The sequence below is a fragment of the Dendrobates tinctorius genome, unplaced genomic scaffold (assembly GCF_039654945.1).
Source record: "Dendrobates tinctorius isolate UK_male_01 unplaced genomic scaffold, ASM3965494v1 ptg000235l, whole genome shotgun sequence".
Taxonomy (NCBI): Eukaryota; Metazoa; Chordata; class Amphibia; order Anura; family Dendrobatidae; genus Dendrobates; species Dendrobates tinctorius.
Genome location: NW_027361902.1, coordinates 29,055 through 53,031, shown reverse-complemented (window position 1 = coordinate 53,031; position 23,977 = coordinate 29,055). Strand labels below are relative to the sequence as shown.

The following is a 23,977-nucleotide window of genomic DNA, read 5'->3' as shown; positions in this document are numbered from 1 at the left end:
ACAATATTCATGAAACAATACAAGTGACCGACTGGTACAGGAGGAGAGAGGACTCTGCCCGCGAGGACTCTCAGACAAGGGATGGGTAAGGTTACAGTAGGTGAGGATAGAGGGTAAATACGCCCATTCTCCAAGCGCTGACCCCCAGCCTGGGAGATGGCCACTTGGCAGCCTGGTAAGTGGTGTTCTGGGGGGGACAATGTCTCAGCTGACCAGACTGACGGAAGACCCAGTGTTACGAGGTCCCTGGATATCACGGATCTTGACAGCAGGCTGGATGTGGCGATGGAGGTTAGCTGGTGTAGGGATGCCAAATCTGCCTTACAGTGTGGACAGGGGTATATTCAATCCACAATTGTAGTAGTCTGGGAGTAGCATCCCTCAGACCCTGATGGCTCATCTAGGCAGACGTTGACCAGATGGGCTCCATGCATGGGGAACCAGCCCTGTAGGCAATCTTTGTCTAGGTATTCAAAGTGCTCGCTTGTGTAACAGCACCATGATGGGGCAAATCACGGGTCCTGTTTGAAAACCTTTGTCCGGGTGGGGTTTCTGCTGGGTAGCAGGAGAGTCCTGCTTGAATCGCTGGTGGATGCTCAATTTCTTGGTTGAGGGTAGAGATGAGCAAACCTGTTCAGAAAATGTTCGCAAATTCAGCATGAATGGAGCTCATGCAGATTTGTGTTTGCTTTCACGAACATTTTGAGTAAAAGCTGGCAAAATTTGGTCACAGTTCGGTAAATCATCGCATTTCCACTAATACTTTGGTTATTACTTTGGCTAGGATAGTGGTGCTGTATGATGAGCGTGGGGGACGGAGGGACGTGCTTGATTAGGAGAGGGGGTGTGGAGGGTTTAGACGAGCGTGGTAAGAGTTTACAGGAGCGGTGCAAGCTTTTTTTCCCCTTAACTATGTGATGATTCCGGGAACTAGTCAGGGCACAGAAACCATCCACAATGTCATGGCGCAACGTCTGTAATTGGCTGTCGAAGTCACATGTCCCTGGCCATCTAAAAAGCGGACATCTTGTTTTGGTGGCGCCATTTGCTCCGTGTCACTGTGCAGAGAGGTCACTCCTGTGCTAGTACTGGTGCTGAAAGTGAACTTGTCAATGAAATAGATAGGATCCTGTCCTGTGTGAAATCGATCTTCCAGCATCCAAGGAGAGTGCAAAAACTGTGTGGCAGCCTCCGGAAGCCCCATTTGCTAACCCAAATAGTTTGTGATAAAACTGTGCTTCAGTAAGAAATCAGAAGGCCAGATTTCCACGTAAAAATTGTTAGACATAACAGTGTTGTTCAGGCACACTAAGAAAATAAATAGGGATTGTTCATTTAGTGACAGGTGACTGACAGGTGTGGGCCCAAGGTTGTGATACAGCAGGGTACAAGAGGGCAAGGGAACATACAACATGAGTGGGGAAAAGCGAGGTCGTCATGGAAAGGGAATAGGCTTGGTGTTACACTTGTATGTGGGTAAGCTGTGAATGAAAGCTTAACTGAACAAACACTGTCTCGTCCCATCCAAAGACCACTGACAACATCTGTTACTGGCCGGCCTACTCCACTCCCTTTCTTTAGCAGCCGCACAGCGATCCGGCCTTGTAGATGAGGCTCAGAAAAAGCATGTGCTTGAGTGGAAGACAAGCGCTGCATCAAGTGGCCTCTCCTCCTCTTCCTCCACCTTAACATCACGCACAGTACAATCCTCAGAGGTGGCACCCCAATCACCCTTTTCCTCCCCCCACTTCAAAAATTTCCAAACGCCCAACTGACCGTGGGGAACCTCAGATGGGCCATTCTGAAGAGCTGTTCACACATTCTATTCCATGCAGATCAGAGGTCTGCTCCGAATAACAGAATTCAGAGGAGGAAAGCATCTGCACTGATAACCAACATTTTCTCATGTTGAATCTGGGGCCGGAAGCAGTAGGGTCCGAGCAAAATGTAGACCCTTGTCACCAGATGTTTACCACCGGGGGTGGAGGAGATCCTGATGAGACTCATACCAGAGACACATGATGATTGTACTGTCGTGTCAGGGCAGGAAGATTAGGAGGGTGACTCTCAGGGAGAGGAGTGTGATGTTGTAGATCCCAGTTGCTGTGAACCCTCAGGCACAGAGCTGAGTAGCTCAGCAGCGGAGGTGAAGGTTAATTTTAAACATTGAGAGATAGATTATCAAAAATAAAATCCAGAAAATCACATTGTATAAAAATTACATAAATTTGCTTTTTGCAGTGAGAAATAAGTATTCGATCCTCTACCAACCATTAAGAGTTCTAGTTCCTACAGACCAGTTAAACGCTCCTAATCAACTCGCTACCTGCATTAAAGACAGCTGCCTCACATAGTCACCTTTATAAAAGACTCCTGTTAACAGACTCAGTCAGACTCTAACCTCTACAACATGGGCAAGACCAAAGAGCTTTATATGGATGCCAGGGACAAGATCATAGACCTGCACAAAGCTGGAATGGGCTAAAGAACCATAAGTAAGAAGCTGGGTGAGAAGGAGACAACTGTTTGTACAATAGTAAAAAAATGGAAGAAACACAAAATGATTGTCAGTCGACAACGATCTGGAGCCCCATGCAAAATCTCACCTCGTGATGTATCCTTGATCATGAGGAAGGTGAGAGAGCAACCACAAACTACACGGGGGGAACTTGTTAATGATCTTAAGGCAGCTGGAACTACAGTCACCAAGAAAACCACTGGTAACACATAATGCCGTAAAACTTTAAAATCCTGCAGTGCCCGCAAGGTCCCCCTGCTCAAGAAGGCACATGTGCAGGCCCGTCTGAATTTTGCCAATGAACACCTGGATGATTCTGTGAGTGACTGGGAGAAGGTGCTGTGGTCACATGAGACAAAAATTGAGGTTTTTGGCTTTAACTCAACTTGCCATGTTAGGCGGAAGAGAAATGCTGCCTATGACCCAAAGAACAATGCCCCCACTGTCAAGCATGGAGGTGGAAACATTATGTTGTGCGGGTGTATCTCTGCTAAGGGCACAGGACTACTTCACTGCATCAAATGGGAGAATGGATGAAGCCATGTACTGTAAAATCCTGAGTGACAACCTCCTTTCCTCTGCCAGGACATTACAAATGGGCTGTGGTTTGGTCTTCCAGCAAGACAATGACCCAAAGCATACAGTCAAGGCAACAAAGGAGTGGCTCAAAAAGAGCCACATAAAAGTCATGGAGTGGCCTAGCCAGTCTCCAGACCATAATCCCATAGAAACCTTATGGAGGGAGTGGAAGCTCCGTGTTGCCAAGCAACAACTTCAAAATCTTAAGATGATCAAGAAAGAGGAGTGGAGCAAAATTCCTCCTGACATGAGCGCAAACCTCATCATCAACTACTATAACGTCTGACTGCTGGGCTTGCCAACAAGGGTTTTGCCACCAAGTATTAAGTCTTGTTTGCCAGAGGGATCAAATACTTATTTCTCACTGCAAAAGGCAAATACATTTATGGAATTTATACAATGTGATTTTTTGGATTGTATTTTTGATATTCTACCTCTCAATGTTAATATTAACCTTCCCTTTAAATTATAGACTGTTCATGTCTTTGTCAGTGGGCAAACTTACAAAATCAGCAAGGGGTCAAATACTTATTTCCCCCACTGGACATGCATGAACTGGCACATGGGCAGTCAACATGCCTTAGTATGGTAATCTCACTGTGCTAAAATGTGCACTAGAGGGCCTTGCCAACCACCGGCAGTCCCATCAACCCCATCTGCTGCTTCTTCTTCCTCCGTCATCATTCCAAGTCTTCTCACACAGGTCTTTGGCTGCAGAAACTACAAATGTTTACCCACCACAGTCGGGTGAGAGCCGGTCAGCTGTTATGGAAGTGGACATGACTGCTGCTTTTGTGTGTCACGCAGCACAACACATCAACCTCCATCCACCATGACATCTCCGCCTGCCCTCTCAGTCCAGCAGTTTGTCCTGTTCTCCGTACTCTGCCCTCTCTCAGCACTGCAGCCAGGCCTCAATCCAGCAGTTGTGGTCACATAAAAGAACGTTTCCTTCTACACGTGGCAAAGCTGAAAGCTTGAGCTCCACCATCTCCAATCTGTTGGCCACAGAAATGCTGCCTTTCCGCCTGGTGGATACAGACACTTTCCGAAAGTTGATGGCCGTCTCTGGCTACTTTCACACTTGCGTTTTTTTGCGCTGCGTTTTTGTGCATAAATGCGCATGTGTTTTTTTTCCTTATACTTAACATGGGTGCGCATTGTCATGCGTTTGTATGCACATGCGTTTTTTTGTAGTGTGCGCCCGGGCGCACAAAATGCATCCTGTTGCATTTTTTGTGTGTCCGACCTGTCTCAAAAAAACGCATGCGCACGAAATTCACCCAAAACCCATTAAAGTCTATGGGAGCGCTGACGTGCGCATGCTTATGCGCACGTCAGCACAAAAAAAACAAAAAACACAAAAACCATGCTCAAAAAACAAGAAAACGCATTAAAAAACGCATGATACGTTTTTATGCGCGTTTGCACTGCGCATGCAGCGCAAAAAAAGGCAAGTGTGAAAGTATCCTCAGTCCCCCAGTACCAGCGGCCCAGTCACCATTACTTCTCTAAGAAAGCTGTGCCTGCACTACACCAGCATGCCACCAACATCACCCATTCCCTGAAAAAATCTAAGTCTGCCAGGTTGTATTTTACCACCGACACCTGGACGAGCAAATATGGGCAGGGGTGTTACATCCTGCTGACTGGGCAGGCTACTCCAGAAGTCTTGGAATCCCCAAGGCTTGCAGGACAAACCTCTGTATCTAACAGTTCCTGCAGTGCTTCTGCCTCCTCCACCTCCTCCCTCAATGAGACACACATTCCAACAGTGCAGACAGAATCCCCACGACCTCCATACTGCGCTGCCAGGGCTCTCCGGAATCAGGCAGTGTTAAAACGATTATGCCTTGGAGATCGCAGTCATACAGATCAAGAGTTGTGGACAGCTATCCAGGCCGAGGTAGAGCAATGGCTGTCTCCACTAAACCTGGAGCCAAGGAAGGCCGAGTGTGATAACTGTACAAACCCGGTGGTGGCGGCACTACGCCGGGCCAACCTTACACACGTGCCTTGCATGGCTCACATCCTCAACCTGGTGGTACAGCAATTTCTTCACCACTGTCCTGGTCTGAATGCGCTCCTGCATAAAGCACGGTCACTGTGCGCTCACATCTGATGATCGCACCCCACAGGTCATTGACTTACATCACTATAGAGGTCTTTCGGCCTACTGGCTAACAGTTTGATTTGTGATGTTCTGACACTGTAAATCCACCCTGTACATGTTGCAGCCGCTGTGGCAGCAGCGAAGAGCCCTGGTGCAGTATGTCCTTTTGCATAGCCTGGGCCAACGCAGTCCGGACTTGGTGTAAATCCCGCTTGTGGAGTGGGCACAGGTAAAGGACTTCTAAGATGGTTAGTGTGAGGAACCGGCCGTGGACCAAGGACTATTGGTCCATTGCCCATAGAGCGGAGTCCACAGCTCTGCGGTACACAGACTTTTCCAGCACGGAGCACCGGTCGTGTCGATATTGTGTTTTATTAGATATCTTCTTGCTGTGCTTTATTAGTGATTTCCTTACTCGTCAGTTCATCCTCAGGAATCAATGTTCCATTCGGTGACAGTAAGTAGAGGAAGACGAGCAGGCTGGACTTTATGTATAACCACCAAACCCTCACACACAACGGAAGGCAAAGGAGTGTACGCATCCAAATTTATTAAATACATAAATACACATTAATAAAAGGATGCCTCAAGTCAAGAAAAAAGACTTGGCAAAAAACAACTGCCTGAAAAAAGTGGAGATGTCAAGATAATTCTACAAAGCAACGAATATTAATAATTCAATAAAGAGGCAATTTGTTAGGAGAGCTGAGTAAGCATCCATGCATACGTAACAAATGAGAGCAGGAGAGACAACGAATTAATGAAGGCTCAAATCTACAAGAGAATACATAAAATGTCTCAGTGTCTACGGACAGATGGTAAAAGGTGCATCCATCGACCCTTAGCTCTCTCCCAAAACAACAATATGAAATGCCTCAGTCGCTAGAATGAAGTGAACAGATCTATCAGTGCTCTCACCTCTTCACCGCTCTCTTCAGTGCGCAAGAACCAGCTAATGGTCTGGGCTAGCAGCAATGGTCTCTATGTAATAAGATAGATTTGGACCCGTACACTCCATTGCCTTCCGTTGTGTGTGAGGGTATGGTGGTTATATGGTAATGTACGGCCGGGGAGGAGCAGGGTCTTTTAGCTCTTATCAGTCCTCCGAGTGGAATATTGAGGATTATATTCGGCATGGCACGAGTGGGCTTCTACAAAGCTGGAAGTGTCTGTAGATATAAGGTACATGGTCACAGCTCCTGAAGAAATGCCGCCTTCCACGGTTATATCCTAGTAATCAATGTGTTCGGAGAAGGAAGGCGCAAATGTTAGATGGAAACGATTTATATGTAAATATTCAACCAAAGCGATCACTTCTTCATTTCCTCCTTTCCAAATAATGACCGTCATCGATATATCTCCCGCAACATTCCATGGAGTCCTTGAAGGGATTGTCTTCAGTGAACACAGACTTCTCCTCCCAGACGGCCAGCGTGATGGTAGCGAGGGACGGTGAGCACTTCCCTCCATTGCCGACACCCCGTTTATGTAGAAAGAATCTGTGATCAAATGAAAATTATGAGTGAGCAGAAATAAAAAAAAAAAAAAAAAAAAAAAGCGTCCAGAAGAAAGGTTTGTAAGTCCTGTATTTCTTTAGAAAAAACGAAAGCCTGGCCAATACTAGCTGATGTGGAATAGAGGTGAACAGGCTCGTAAGGGCACAAGGTAACCATCTGTATAAAGGGAGCCACAGGGGCCCATCTAGTGCCGTGACCATCACTTTGGCATCTCCGACATACCCTGGCAGGGTTGTAAATGATGCTCCATCCATCTCCCCAAGTTCTCACTCAATGACCCTAGTCCTGAGATAATTGGGCTGAAGGGAGAGCAAAAATTTCCTTGTGAATTTCGGGCAGGGCATGATAAACTGGAATCACTGGACGATGGATAAATATGTCATCTGGTATTTTCTGATCAATCGCATTAATGGCAACGCCTTCATCTAGGAATTGTTTTACTTGGATCTGAACAGTTGGTGTCGGATCATTAGGAATAGTATCGCACTCAATCACTAAGAATTGTGAGATGTTCCATAAGATAGAAGTCGGCATTCAGAACCACGGCACCGCCTCGTGTATCAGCCGACCTGACAAGTACTTCACTGTTGTTATTAGCCAACTCCAATAATGCCGGTCCTTCATTACTTGTAAGAATGTCAATACCCCTGTGTGATCCTTTATCCAGCAGAACCAATTCCTGGAAAGTGTCCAAGATGGCCGGCCTGGACCGCCCTGGATATAAAGGATTACACATGTAGGGAAAAGTCATTGGAGATTCGAATTCCAAGTCCCTGAGACTGGACAAGTGAACCAAGTCCTTGAAGCAAAAAAAAAACGCATGCGGTTTGTCCTCCACTAAGGAAAATCAACATCTGTAGAGGAAATTAAGCTTTCAGCATAGTCTTTAGATTTGTGGAAATTATAGTTGAGCGTTAAGCTCCTCGCTAATTCATTAGTGTCCAAAATAGTCATAAAAATATCAATTTTTTTACTAGGACAAAAGACCAATCCTTTTTCCAGCAGAGACTTGTGCTTCAGAAAGAATGAAGCCGGACACCTGCTAGATGTTTGACGTATATGTATGTCCCTGTATTGTGCTATGAGACAGACCACGATTAAGACTTCACCGTCAAAATGCGTCGGCCACTAGTCTGCTGGGGACTTCCATGTGTGTCCACAACAGGTCTTTATAATGTATCAAGAATCAGCGTGACATTGATTTTACCACGCTGGAGAACGTCTTCCCATACCACGCTGGAGAACGTCTTCCCATACCACGCTGGAGAACGTCTTCCCATACCACGCTGGAGAACGTCTTCCCATACCACGCTGGAGAACGTCTTCCCATACCACGCTGGAGAACGTCTTCCCATACCACGCTGGAGAACGTCTTCCCATACCACGCTGGAGAACGTCTTCCCATACCACGCTGGAGAACGTCTTCCCATACCACGCTGGAGAACGTCTTCCCATACCACGCTGGAGAACGTCTTCCCATACCACGCTGGAGAACGTCTTCCCATACGTTCTGCCTTTGCACGCCCAGAGCCGGGGCGACTCTACCTTCACTGAAGAGGCTAAATATGGTGAGCTGACTCTCCCATTCTCCGTCCCTCTGCATATACAGGTTTAGTCAGGGAGTCGTTGGAGTGACGTAAAAGAGTGAGAGGGTCCTGGAGGACATGAGTGGAAGTTCTATGGAGTCTGGAGATCGGCTGAACACAAATGCTAATGTTGAGGGATTTGTCGTCTGGATTTCAGGAACTTTCTTAACTGGAACTGTTGCTGCTGGATACATGGGCTTTGGTGGCGCTACCCGTCATCTGGAGGAGCCTGAACTGTGACTACAGACTATAGTGGCGGGAGATACAGAATCTGTGGGCCAACCAAGAGTTAGGAGGCAGTGAGGATCACCTGGTACGGCGGCAGTGAGACTATCGGCCCAGGGAAGGGATCTTGTGTATCAAGGACATTGTATGCTGGCCATCTACATGGATGTCCAACAAAGTAAATCGGCACAGCAGGGAGGCCCACTCAATGCACAGGTGTTGCGGGAACTGATAGTGCAGGCATATATACAGCAATGAACGCTCCATATGACGGGGTGCCACTCCACAAAAAAAAGCCACAATAAATGCCAAAATTGAAAGACGGATGGCACTCACCAGTTAAAATAACTTCTTTATTGCAATACTTTAAAACATCGGCGTCGGGAGGATGGGAGCAGGAGTGGAAGGGACGACGGCCATTTCACGCTGCAGTGGCGCTTCTGCTGGTCACACCGGTGAGTGGAGCTGACCTCACCTCTTACAGAGGGACGGCGGTTACACCGCACCCCCGGGGCTTAGACACCTGAGCAGCAGCTATACAGAACAATTACAAAGCATTCAGAAAACAAATGAAAACAATACAAAAGCACAATAACACCGGCTTTTTACAGGAATACGGCCATATCTGTCATTCAGGCCAGCGGATTCTTGCGCTCGAGTGCGCATAATCCATATGGCCTCTTTTTAGTAGAAGCTTATGCAGATCTCCTCCTTGCGCTGGAAGAGACACCCTTCCTAAGCCGGCAAAAGAAAGCACCTCCGTGTCTCCCCCATGGACCTCCCTGACGTGTCTGATCAGACGTGGAGCCTCCTTGCCTGAACCAATCGAGATGTAATGCTCCCTGAGCCTCACACAGAGGGGGTGAAAGGTGTTACCAATGTAGAAGGACTGACAACGACATAGAACCACATGTGTCGCTTATAAGTGATGGAATCCCCAACAGTACGAGACTCCTCCAATGCACAGTGTCTGACTCACATCATGGTCATTACAGAAAGGACAATGTCCACACTTACAGTTACCGGGAGGAACATTGTTACTTCACCAGTTACTTAGTTGCTTCACCTTCCGTTTTCTCACGATTATGTCACCCCGAGTGGTACTGCGTCTATTAGAAATAATGGGCCCCTCGCTGCCACCTCCGCTATATCCTCATCACGTTCTGGAATGAGCCAATTCCTGCGAATAGCCGGATGGAAACTATCAAAATGTAGGACAGAATTCGTAGCAGACAGTTTTCGGAACACTCTAGTACAGATCGCACCATCCACAATGCTAATGTGTACAACTAAAAAATCCAAATGACGGCCTCCATATCTCGATGTGAACGACATTCAATCAATTAGAATCATTGAGATACTGGACAAAATCATCAAGTGATTCACGAGGTCCGTCCCATATCATGAAGATGTCGTCCACATAGCGAACATAAAGTCTGATGTGCCTCAAGAAATTATTTCCCATATTGTACACACAATCCTCCTCCAACAAAGCCAGAAAGAGGTTCGCAAAACTGCGCGTCAACGGAGATCCCATCGCGGTCCCGGTGCACCGCAAGAACCAGGAATCCATGAATGTGAAGGCATTGTGTCTGCATACTCGCGCACAGAAAGGTAACAAAACCATCGCTTCTTTTTAATGACCCCAAAATTTTCCTCAAAGCTGCGACACCCAAATCCTGAGGGATCCTTGTGTACAGGCTCTCCACATCAACAGAGACCAAGGAGAAGCCTGGCTGCCAAGTAATGCCCCTAAGGACCCTGAAAAACTCTTCAGTAATCTTAATATAGGAGGGAATGCCATGCAGCAAAGGACGCAATAACCGATCCATGTCCTGAGATAATGGATCTGTAAGGGACCGACCCCTGACACAATGGGGCGTCCTGGCGGGGGAGTGAGGGACTTATGAACCTTTGGGATATAATACCAGTGAGGGCGGCGTGGGAACTCCGGCAGAAGCTTCTCAGCCCTTTTCCTGGACAAAACACCCAATTCTACATTTTTACGCAGAAAGGCTCGTAGTTCATTCTTGAACCTAGTTGTAGGATCTTGTGTCAATTTTAGATGGGTAGACGTGTCAGACAGCAGTCTCTTGGCCTCCGCCAAACACTTCTCTCTGGGTAATAAGACCACATCACCGACCCTGTCTGCCTCCTTAAAATCACATCAGACCATTCTCTGACCTCAGAAAGGGCACGTTTCTCTGAAGTTGTGAGGTCAGGCGGGGCAATCGGGTATATAATAGATTCCACATCTTTTACTACCTGGGTCTCCGATCAATTACATTCCCAGGGGAAACCTGGGGCATAAACGTTGTCGGCACACTCCCTGCGAAAGGTTCAGAACGACTCCTCATCTATGGGGTGGACAGCCTCCGGGGAAGATAAATCACACAGAACCTGGGCCTCTGCCCTTATATCAGCCGGTGAGTCAGTGCCAGCGAGGAACCCCAAGGGCCACAGGGCACGGGCGCTCCCTAATACGGTCACCTCCGTGACACACGATGCAAACGACTTGTGGAAATGAATTTTACGAATGGCCTTGGGGGTTATACAGAATACAAAAGCCCCGTCCATTGGAACGGCTCCGTGTGAACTGTTCAGATTGTGGTCAGTTACATTCAGCACCATGTTGTTATTGGATGGATCCATTAATGTCTCCGTCTCCATGACTCGCGTTTCCTTTTCCGTTGGCGTCCTGCGTTTTCTCCCCTTACCCCCTCTGCGTGTTCTCCGCCTAAAGGGGGCGCCGGGGCGGAGCCCATGAGATTTGCAGGGGCCCGATCTGACGGGCCTGGTGACAGAGGATTCCCCTTGTGCCTGGAGCCAGACTCTGTTGTCAGATATTCATTCTTATATTTCTTAGTTCCATGTTTGTGTTATTCCTCTTATAGTGATAAATCTTCTGTGGCTTCCCACTCTCATATTCATTCCTGATGTTATTCCACGTGAAAAGCCGATCACAGTCATAATCCCCTTTATTCCGAACACATTTCTCCCTTTTTCCTCGTTTCTCATTGGCCTGGAGAGTGGTTAGTGATATGTCCATCTTTTTAGTCCGGGATAACCATTGTGGGTCTGATCTTCTGGACTTCACCTCGTCTCTGCTCTTTACAATGTCCAACTCCAATTGTGTAGAACTCTTCATATTGAACTCACAGACCAATTTCAACAATTTTCCCAAACACTCCAAAAATATTTTTTGCCATTCAGCCAAAAACTGGGGCTCATCTCTGAAATGCGATGCCTCTTTACAAATTCTTGGAAGCTGGCAGAGATCCTTGTGGTCTAAGTATGAAGTTATTAGTCCAGAACAATCTGACCTCCTTTCGGTTAGATTGAACAATTTGCTTTCCAAAGCCTTAAACTACCCTGCCACATCCTCCCTGTCGGCTCGTAAGCCATTTATACCCAGCAGGCAGGATACTCGATCCGCAGTGTGCTGCACAATGCCAAGCTTCAGGCACAGCACGCCTGCTGGATATGGAAATCAGCCCAATATATCTCCAGAGAAGTGTGACTCCGCACCGCAGGGAGGCCCACTCAAGGCAGCCTGGCTCACGGAGCACTCACTGATGTATATCTGCCTGCAGCATCGGTTCATGCAAGAGTCACCTATTTCAGAGATGATCCCCAGTTTTTGGCTGAATGGCAAAAAATATCTTTGGAGTGTTTGGGAAAATTGTTTACATTGGTCTATGAGTTCAATATGAAGAGTTCTACACAACTGGAGTTGGACATTGTAAAGACCAGAGATGAGGTGAAGTCCAGAAGATCAGACCCACAATGGTTATCCCTAACAAAATGCACATAACACTAACCACTATCCAGGCCAGTGTGAAACAAGGAAAAAGGGAGAAATGTATTCGGGATAAAGGGGATTTGATTCCAGACTACCACTGGATCCTTGATTTGGCAAGCAGCTTAATTCCTATGGGTCCATCTCAGTGGAGTTTTGTTTATCCCCCACAATGTTCTAAGCATCTGAAAAGACCAGTTCCTGACTCAAAGTCGACAGAGTGTCGGTGGCCCGGTATTCGATCTGTCAAAGCTGGCATAGCTCCTGTAGTCACAGTTTTATGTTGTGGATGTACATCCCCTCCGGGTCCTTTTACCAAGGCCAAGCTGGTGGGGTTGGACAGGGTGGCATCCAAAACCAGGTGTGTATGACACTCCTATGGTTTGCTAGGTCTGTCTATATATGGTTTGCTAGGTCTGTCTATATGCCTCACTGGTTGTGGAGGCCTTGGACGGTTTCTACAAACACCATTTCCCTGCAGCTCCAACAGACCTGCAGGACAAGTAGTATCGCCACCTCTGCCAAGTGTGGAGACACGAGGGTGGGTGGGTGCTCTTGGCTGCGGGCCCAGCAGTCTTTAGAAAGACCGCATAGACCAGAGCTCATACCACTGTCCTCTAGAGTCTCCCTGTAGGAGAGAGGTCCCTTCAGGACAGCTGTCCTTCAGTGCATTATCAACCTGTTTGGGGTGAGGTGGGAGGAAGTCATTTCTCACTGTTCCGAGTGTTTTTAACCTGCATAATTTATCCTTCAAGGTTTTGTAAAATAATCAGCTGCAGGGCTGGTACAAGGGGTAATCAGCAGGCATACAACATATTAAACATTAATTGTTCAATTAACCTGCACCTTTGTCCCTCAAGGATAGAAGAATAAGCTGTAGAAAAGGATACAATATGTAGTCAGCCAGCATTCAACCTACTGCAAGAGTCAATGTTCAGGCTCATTATGAACAGTAGCACATGTCAATGGGCCTACTGAATAATATGTCTGGCATAATTAGGAATAAATGTTGTGTTGTCACAACCATCAAGTATTCCAGTACCTGTGCAGCACATCCAAACGCCCCCAATAACACCGACCCCTAAGGCTCAGTACCTGTGCAGCACAAACACATCCAATAATCCCCACCCCCGAGCACCTCAGTACCTGTATAGCACAACACACAAGGGCAACCTCATTCATACACCCCCGGAGCACCCGAGCACAAAACACAGGGGCGACCTCATCCGTATACCTCCAATAACCCCCACCCCCCCAGAGCACCCCAGCACAACACAAAGGGGTGACCTCAATCATACACCCCCACCTCCCCAGCACAACACACAGGGGTGATCTCATATATACAGCCCCAAAGAACCCCACCCCTGACCACCCCAACACAACACACAGGGGCGACCTCATCCATGCACCTCCAATGAACCTCACCCCTGAGCACCACAGTACCTGTGCAGCACAATACACAGGGGCAACCTCATTCATACACCCCCAATGAACCCCACCCCTGGGCACCCCAGCACGGAGCACCCCAGCACAACACAAAGGGGTGACCTCAATCATACACCCCCACCTCCCCAGCACAACACACAGGGGTGATCTCATATATACAACCCCAATGAACCCCACCCCTGAGCACCCCAACACAACACACAGGGGCGACCTCATCCATGCACCTCCAATGAACCTCACCCCTGAGCACCACAGTACCTGTGCAGCACAATACACAGGGGCAACCTCATTCATACACCCCCAATGAACCCCACCCCTGGGCACCCCAGCACGGAGCACCCCAGCACAACACAAAGGGGTGACCTCAATCATACACCCCCACCTCCCCAGCACAACACACAGGGGTGATCTCATATATACAACCCCAATGAACCCCACCCCTGAGCACCCCAACACAACACACAGGGGCGACCTCGTCCATGCACCTCCAATGAACCTCACCCCTGAGCACCCCAGTACCTGTGCAGCACAATACACAGGGGCAACCTCATTCATACACCCCCAATGAACCCCACCCCCGGGCACCCCAGCACGGAGCACCCCAGCACAACACAAAGGGGTGAACTCATACATACACCACCAATGAACCCTACCCTAAAGCACCCCAGTACATGTGCGGCACAATACACAGTGGCAACCTCATTCCTACACCCCCAATAACCCCCACCCCCCTGGAGCACCCCAGCACAACACACAGGGGTGACCTCATCCATACACCCCCAATGAACCCCACCCCTGAACACCCCAGTACCTGTGCAGCACAATACACAGGGGTTAGGGGATGAGATGCCAGAAAGAAGTCATATAAACGGAGGACTTGGTGGATGTCGCTCAGGACGTGTCCATACCAGGTGATCAACCAGCTCAGAGCAAAGATGCAGCCGACCTCTGACCTGTGGGAGACATCACTGATCAGTCGCTGTAAGGTAATAGTCTTATACCACCACCTACCCCATACGACTGCGACCCCCCTCCTCACTGCTAGGCGCCAGATGAGATCAGTTCCCCTGATTAAGGAATGTCTACTCTCAGCATAGTCGCTTGACATAACAGTCCCCAGGGCTAAGGAGATCATCAGCACCATCTACCCTACATACTGATGGTCTATACCATCTTGGCCATGAGGCTGCGCACCTCAGCAGGAATTGGTGTAGTGCAGGGTTCTCGCTCTGGATTAGGAGCATCAGATAGCTCAGCACACTGCGGGTCCGCTCCATCGTGGGGTCCATGAAATCCCTGATAAAAGTAAGACAAGCATGTCACATCCTGACTGCATCGGCGGTGGTGATAAGAATAACGCCCGTACCTGAGATGATGCGTGGAGAGGGTCTGCAGCATGGCAGTTCCCAAACGAAGGCCAACAGTCAACAAAAGAGTGACGGCCACATCATGAAAGCCCTGGTAATAGTGCAGCTCTGGGTGTGAGCGGAGGACGCACAGGATCATGTCCATAAGCTGCCCTTGTAACACACGACGCTCAACCTCCGCCATTCCTGGAAGCAGTCACATTGGCAAGATCAAAACAGGCCACCCACAACGGATGAAAGTGTATACCACCCACATAAGACAGTCCTCCACCCAACGAACAGCAGCTTACACAAACACGTCAGCCCTCTACCCAATTACCAAAATCCTCCACACAATCAATGACTACTTACTCAGACAAGACAGCCTTCCACCCAATTAATGAGACCCTCCACCCAACCAACAGCTTAGACATATACGACAGCTCTGCCCAACCAATGTCAGCTTACACATATACGATAGCTTTCCACCTGTTCAAGGAGATTCTCCACCTAATCAAAAAGTTTACATTTCTATGACAGGCCTCTACTCACAAAACAGCAGCCTACACATACATGACAGCCCTCCGCCCAACCAACAGCTTACGTGTACATGCCAAACGAGGCCCTCCAATCAACCAACGACAGCCTACATGTAGACGACAAACCTCTACTCAAACAATGAGTCTACACATACATGACGGACCACCTTCACCCAATCAAGACCTGTTGTGAATTCGCTTCCTGGCCTCCCTCTGGTTATTACTGAAGTGTTAGGAGTCAGATTTCTGCGCTTACTATGCAGGAATCCAGACCCTCACATTCTGCAGTCTCCTGCGCTTTATCTACTGCAGAAGAGATTGCAGAGGAGATTGCCTTGCAGCAAATCTCTCCAGAGGCTAAGTTCTTCCATCTGCCTTCTGAGCATGCTCATGGGACGATCTCCCATTGGAGATCGGGAGTCATGTGCTCAGGTCCCGCTCCAGATCTCATTGGTCCATCTCGCAGGTCTGGAAGCTCCAGGAAGGTCCCGGCTACTATAAAAGGCGCGCATGGCTGTTCCGCCATGCGCTAGTATAGTCATACTTCCTGCTGTGTGAATGAGGATGGATGCATGATCTGGTGAATGACTCTTTTGAAACCCCTATCCTTTGATAATACGCTTGTGTGAGGGATTGAGTTATTGCCAGTACCAGCGCGCTATTGCTCCATACTCAGCTGCTAGCGTCCGACATTGCGCTTGCGCCATAGCAGTGTCGTCGAGCGGCAGTATCCACACCGCGCTGCAGTAGCAGCCCTCTTGAGCGTTCGCGGCTGCGACGCTATACAGACACACACGGTAGGTCTAGAAGGACTTAGTGCCGCCATCTTGGGCTACTCCTGTGACCATTTACCGTGAGTGTTACTTCTCTGAGTTCCTGTGACCCTAACAGGCTCAGCACTTTATGCTCTGTAGCATCTTTGTGACTTAACAGTGACTGCTCTGCGCACCTGGGTGAAGGTTAACCCCGTGCGTACCTCCGCCATATTGCTCTGTCACCAGCTAGCAGTGGTTATACCATCTACCGCACGGTGGACCCCGAGCGGCGAACGCACTTTATTTATATTTTTATTTAGTGCGTTCCACCGTTCCTAACATGAAGTTAGTGGAGCTGGTCAGATTGACAGAGAGATTGCGAGTTCTCTTTCTGGGCTCCCTCTGGTGGTTACTGGAGGTAATGGAGCTGATATGATTGACAGAGGCTTGCCACCTGATAATGAGGACGATTGGGATTTAAGACAGCAGACACCCTCTATCCCTGCTGGTGATTTGCTTCCTGTTCCTCCTGAGGTCTGATGTCTCCTGCACTTTCCCTGCATGTTCAGCCAAGTGTTCTTTTGTTACTCTGTTTGCATTTGATCTGGTTTTGTTTATCTCTGCTTTGTGCGGGTCAGCCAGCTCCGGCTGGGGCAGTGCTGAATCACCGCCCATATGTTACTGCTTGTGCCAGTTTGTTTTTGTCCCGTTATATTGGTCTCTCTTAGCTTTGCTTTCAGAATATACCAGAGTGCTGATATAGAGGTCGAAGTCGTGCAACTTCAGTGTTTTTTGCATCAGACGTGTTGGCCTTTTTTGCGTGATTGCAGACAGTGTCTTTCCTTTCCTGTCCTGTCTAGTTAGTGTGGGCCCCATCATTTGCTCAGTCTATTTTCCTGCCTGCGTTTTTGTTTTCATCTTGTCTCACCAACAATATATGTTGGGGGCTGTCTATTCCTTTGGGGTCTGCTCCGGGGCAGTTTAGATTTCCCCTTTCTTACTTTAGGCTTAGTTAGCTCTCCGGCTGTACCGAGGCGTCTAGGATCATCGTAGGCACGCTCCACGGCTACTGCTAGTTGTGTGGATAGGATCAGGGGTCTGCAATCCGCTAAGTTACCAACCTGTATGGTTTTCTGTGGCTTAGCCTGGACCTGCTCGCCTCCTCGGTGACCCTTTCATAACAGAGACTCATCACATACACTACAGCCATCCCCCTGACTAACTAGACCTTCCACATACATAATAGACCTTCACCCGACCAATGAAACCCTACACATGTGACAGCTGTGCCCAACCAACGAGACCCTCCACCCAAACAACTGCCTACACATACACGACAGCCCTCCGCCCAACCAATGACAGCCTACATGACAGCCCTTCATCCGACCAACAGGACCTTAAACATACATGACAACCCTCCATCCAACCAACGAGCGTATCACAGCCCTCTGCCCAACCATCAAGAACCTTCACAAACACTACGGCCCTCCATCCAAATAACAAGACTCTCCGCTCAACCAACAGCGTACACATACATGACAGCTACATAAACACAACAGACCTTCAGCCGACCAGTCACTGAGACCCTCTGTCCAACTAACGAGGGTGGGACCAAACAACCTACACATATCCAACAGCCTTCCATCCAACCACTGAGACCATCAGGCCAACCAACGACAGCATACTTATACATGACAGCCCACCTAACAACGAAACCCTCTGCTTGACCAATAATATAGTCCACATACACTACAGCTCTCCATCAACAAAACCCTCCACCCAACCAACAGCCTACACATACAGTGGGGCAAAAAAGTATTTAGTCAGTCAGCAACAGTGCAAGTTCCACCACTTAAAAAGATGAGAGGCGTCTGTAATTTACATCATAGGTAGACCTCAACTATGGGAGACAAACTGAGAAAAAAAAATCCAGAAAATCACATTGTCTGTTTTTTTTTCATTTTATTTGCATATTATGGTGGAAAATAAGTATTTGGTCAGAAACAAAATTTCATTTCAATACTTTGTGATATATCCTTTGTTGGCAATGACAGAGGTCAAACGTTTTCTGTAAGTCTTCACAAGGTTGCCACACACTGTTGTTGGTATGTTGGCCCATTCCTCCATGCAGATCTCCTCTAGAGCAGTGATGTTTTTGGCTTTTCGCTTGGCAACACGGACTTTCAACTCCCTCCAAAGGTTTTCTATAGGGTTGAGATCTGGAGACTGGCTAGGCCACTCCAGGACCTTGAAATGCTTCTTACGAAGCCACTCCTTCGTTGCCCTGGCGGTGTGCTTTGGATCATTGTCATGTTGAAAGACCCAGCCACGTTTCATCATCAATGCCCTTGCTGATGGAAGGAGGTTTGCACTCAAAATCTCACGATACATGGCCCCATTCATTCTTTCATGTACCCGGATCAGTCGTCCTGGCCCCTTTGCAGAGAAACAGCCCCAAAGCATGATGTTTCCACCACCATGCTTTACAGTAGGTATGGTGTTTGATGGATGCAACTCAGTATTCTTTTTCCTCCAAACACGACAAGTTGTGTTTCTACCAAACAGTTCCAGTTTGGTTTAATCAGACCATAGGACATTCTCCCAAAGCTCCTCTGGATCATCCAAATGCTCTCTAGCAAACTTCAGACGGGCCTGGACATGTACAGGCTTAAGCAGTGGGACACGTCTGGCACTGCAGGATCTGAGTACATGGTGGCGTAGTGTGTTACTTATGGTAGGCCTTGTTACATTGGTCCCAGCTCTCTGCAGTTCATTCACTAGGTCCCCCCGCGTGGTTCTGGGATTTTTGCTCACCGTTCTTGTGATCATTCTGACCCCACGGGGTGGGATTTTGCGTGGAGCACCAGATCGAGGGAGATTATCAGTGGTCTTGTATGTCTTCCATTTTCTAATTATTGCTCCCACAGTTGATTTCTTCACTCCAAGCTGGTTGGCTATTGCAGATTCAGTCTTCCCAGCCTGGTGCAGGGCTACAATTTTGTTTCTGGTGTCCTTTGACAGCTCTTTGGTCTTCACCATAGTGGAGTTTGGAGTCAGACTGTTTGAGGGTGTGCACAGGTGTCTTTTTATACTGACAACAAGTTTAAACAGGTGCCATTACTACAGGTAATGAGTGGAGGAAAGAGGAGACTCTTAAAGAAGAAGTTACAGGTCTGTGAGAGCCAGAAATCTTGATTGCTTGTTTCTGACCAAATACTTATTTTCCACCATAATATGCAAATAAAATGAAAAAAAAACAGACAATGTGATTTTCTGGATTTTTTTTTCTCAGTTTGTCTCCCATAGTTGAGGTCTACCTATGATGTAAATTACAGACGCCTCTCATCTTTTTAAGTGGTGGAACTTGCACTATTGCTGACTGACTAAATACTTTTTTGCCCCACTGTACAAGGCCCTCTCCGACCAACGAGAGCCTATACATACACAATAGACCTTAAATCTAACGAGACTCTACACATACATGACAGTCCTCCTCATAACCAAACAGCCTTCACATATACGACAACGCTACATCCACACAACCGCCGACAGCCTACACATACATGACAGCCCTTCATCCAACCAACAAGAGCTTACACATACACAACAGCATTCCATCCAACAAAGCCCTCAACCCAACTAACAGCCTACATATACATGACCTCCATCCATCAGACTATTGAGAGCCTAGACACATGACATTCCTCCACTAGACTAATGAAACCATACACGGCAGCCCTACACATACACGGCAGCCCTCCACCTGACCAAAATGGCCCAATATGTTGAGCCTCTACACATACATGACAGACCTTCACCCAACAAAAAAGATCACACACACATACACTTGCCCTCCACCCGATCAAGGAGACCCTACACATGCAAATAGACCAACTACTGACCTTTAGGAAATCTCTTGGCTGAGCGTCTGACGTCCATCAGCACCTGGTTATAGTCAGGGTGATTGGTGCGGATGGCTGGTCCTGATGACACAGGAAATAGTTACCATTGCATGAATATTACTGAATGTAACCTTATTAGAAGGACCCAGTATAACAAGTTCACCTACTGCTCATTCCTGATATCACAGATCACTCCTCCATGCGCAATAACCGCTCCACCGAGCAATGCCAACTGTATTCTCCTAGAAATGTCAATAGGTGATATCACAGCTCACCTCCTCCCCCTCGTGCACAGCAACCTTTAGATGGATGACAGAGCATGCCCACTACACACTCCCAAAAATCGATAGATGGTAGCCCTCTGTGCAGTGACCTTTGTATATGTGGAATATGATCATGTCCTGTGGCACGTACAGTGTCTTAGGAAAGTATTAACCCCCCTTAGAATTTTTCGCATTTCGCCACCTCACAACCTGGAATTTCCTGTTTGAGGAATTACATCAGTTCATGTAAAGAACATGTCTACAGTTGTCAAGATTTGGTTTTCTTTTTACTTTGAAGCAAACAAGAAATATGACAAAATAACTGAAGACTTCAGTGTGCATAACTATTCACCCCCTACAGTCAGTACTTTGTAGAGCCTCCTTTTGCAGCAATTACAGTGGCAGTCACTTTGGATAAGTCTCGATGAGCTTTCCACATCTGGCCACTGGGATTTTTCCATTCCCCAAGGCAAAACTGCTCAAGCTCCTTCAGTTTAGAGGTTTCCTCTGATGAACAGCTATATTCACATCTGACCATAGATTCTCCATTGGATTAAGGTCTGGGCTGTGATTCGGCCGCTCCAGAATGCTTACACGTTTCCCCTTACAACACTCGAGTGTTGCTTTAGCAGTATGCTTTGGGCCATTGTCTTGGTGGAAGGTGAACCTCTGTCCCAGTCTCAGATCCCTGACAGACACACAGGTTTTACTTAAGAATATCCCTGTATTTCACACCATTTTCCCTGCTGCCAAAACACATACACAGCATAATGCTGCCACCACGTTTCACTGTGAGGATGGTGTTCTTGGGGTGATGAGCTGTGTTAGTTTGGATCCAGACATAGCGTTTACCTTGATGGCCAAAAGTTTAATGTTGGTCTCATTTGACCACAGCATTTTCTTCAATACTTTTGGGGAGTCTCCCACGTCTTGTGGCAAACTCAAAACAAGCCTTTCCATTTGTGTGTGTAAGCAAAGGCTTTTTCTGCCCACTCTTCCACAAAGGCCCCCTGAAGTGTACGGGTTATTGTGGTCATATGGACAGATGCTCCAGTCTCTGCAGCTCCTTCAGGGTTACCTTTGGTCTCTGTGCGGCCCCTCTGATTATTGCCCTTCTTGCCCAGGTAGTTTTTGTGGGAACCCTCTCTTTGCAGGTTTGTTGTGGTACCATGCTGTGTCCATTTGAAGATAATGGATTCAATGGTGCTCCGGGGGAGGGATCATGATAGATTAGGATATTTATTTTCTAATAACACAAACCTCACTTGTACTTCTCAACAACTTTCTCCCTGACTTGGCTGGATGCCTCCTCGGTCCTCGTGACGTTCGGCTGGACGCCTCCTCGGTCCTCGTGACGTTCGGCTGGACGCCTCCTCGGTCCTCGTGACGTTCGGCTGGACGCCTCCTCGGTCCTCGTGACGTTCGGCTGGACGCCTCCTCGGTCCTCGTGACGTTCGGCTGGACGCCTCCTCGGTCCTCGTGACGTTCGGCTGGACGCCTCCTCGGTCCTCGTGACGTTCGGCTGGACGCCTCCTCGGTCCTCGTGACGTTCGGCTGGACGCCTCCTCGGTCCTCGTGACGTTCGGCTGGACGCCTCCTCGGTCCTCGTGACGTTCGGCTGGACGCCTCCTCGGTCCTCGTGACATTCGGCTGGACGCCTCCTCGGTCCTCGTGACGTTCGGCTGGACGCCTCCTCGGTCCTCGTGACGTTCGGCTGGACGCCTCCTCGGTCCTCGTGACATTCGGCTGGACGCCTCCTCGGTCCTCGTGACGTTCGGCTGGACGCCTCCTCGGTCCTCGTGACGTTCGGCTGGACGCCTCCTCGGTCCTCGTGACGTTCGGCTGGACGCCTCCTCGGTCCTCGTGACGTTCGGTTGGTTAGTGGTGCCTCTTGTTAATGGTGTTGCAGCCTCTGTGGCCTTTACCTTTTCTGAAAGTGTATATCCTGACTGACATGCAATTGCACACTGGGGGATGTCCTGTCACTAAGCAAGTGAATTGCTGCCACCAGAATTTTTTTTTTTTTTTGAAGCTTCATAGCAAAAGGGGTGAAAACTTATGCACATGCTAATTTTTTAGTATTTTGAATCCATAAATTTAATTGTTGCCTACAAATCAGATTACAAAAATGTTTACATACAGATTGTAATGGAACAAAATAGATGAAAAACCAAGGGGGTGAATACTATCATAAACCAATGTACACTCTCAAGAGATGTCTATAGAGACCTCCCATCATAACGGAAGCTCAACACAAACCCCCAAAATAAGCAAAACCATAACGGTCGAACACAGCTCAGACAAACCTGGTTTGGGGGGCAGGCAAAATACATTGATGCTCAGCCGTTTTGGCCACACCCTGCGTCGGATCTCCTGACTGAGGAGCCCACCCTCGCTGACCGCGGCCTCCCGCAGGGTCTCCACGTCCACAGGGTCACAAGTCAGAGCTTCATGAATCTGTGCAGACTTTTGCTTACGCCAAGACGAGCGGCGACCTGCGGGAAAATCACAAGAACGGAGCGACGCGTCTTATATCCCATACATGAGACGTCACCGCTCCAGGGGCGGCCGACAAGTGCAGAGGACAAAATGCGGAAACTTACACAAAGTCCAAATTTATATATATAAAAAAGAAGGTTTATAAGTTTTTACTTATCAACAAATCTAACAATGAACCTTTTAGTATGGAAATAAACTTACACGGGTCGTCCTACGAACAACATATATCTAACATATAAAGCTCAAAGTGTGTATGAGTGTGTGTGTGTGTGTGTGTGTGTATATGTATGTGTGTGTGTATATATGTGTGTATATGTATGTGTATGTGTATGTATGTATGTCCGGGATAAGCATCCGCACCGTCGCAGCTACAGCCAAAAAATTTGGCACAGTCACACGTCTGGACCCCGAGAGCGTCCTAAGCTATGTTGTGAGGCGAAATTTTAACCCCGTGCGTTCCAATTCACCAAACAATTTTGCCCCTATCTACATACTGGGGAAAAAGTGTGTGTGTATCAAGCCCCGCCCCTCATTATCATGTCACAATGGTTGATTATGGGATGGTGGATATGTATGATGGGTATATGGGTACGGGACTATGGGATGGAGGATATGTGTGATGGGTATATGGGTACGGGACTATGGGATGGAGGATATGTGTGATGGGTATATGGGTACGGGACTATGGGATGGAGGATGTGTATGATGGGTATATGGGCACTGGACTATGGGATGGAGGATATGTATGATGGGTATATGAGCACGGGACTATGGGATGGAGAATATGTATGATGGGTATATGGGCACTGGACTATGGGATGGAGGATGTGTGTGATGGGTATATGGGCACTGGACTATGGGATGGAGGATATGTATGATGGGTATATGAG

General features: G+C 48.0%; 1 pseudogene; it reads right to left on the bottom strand.

Moving 5' to 3' along the window:
• Positions 1-23,116, bottom strand: part of LOC141060353 (TBC1 domain family member 20-like) — a 37,632-nt pseudogene extending 14,516 nt beyond the window's left edge.
• Between the last annotated feature and the right edge of the window lie 861 nt (positions 23,117-23,977).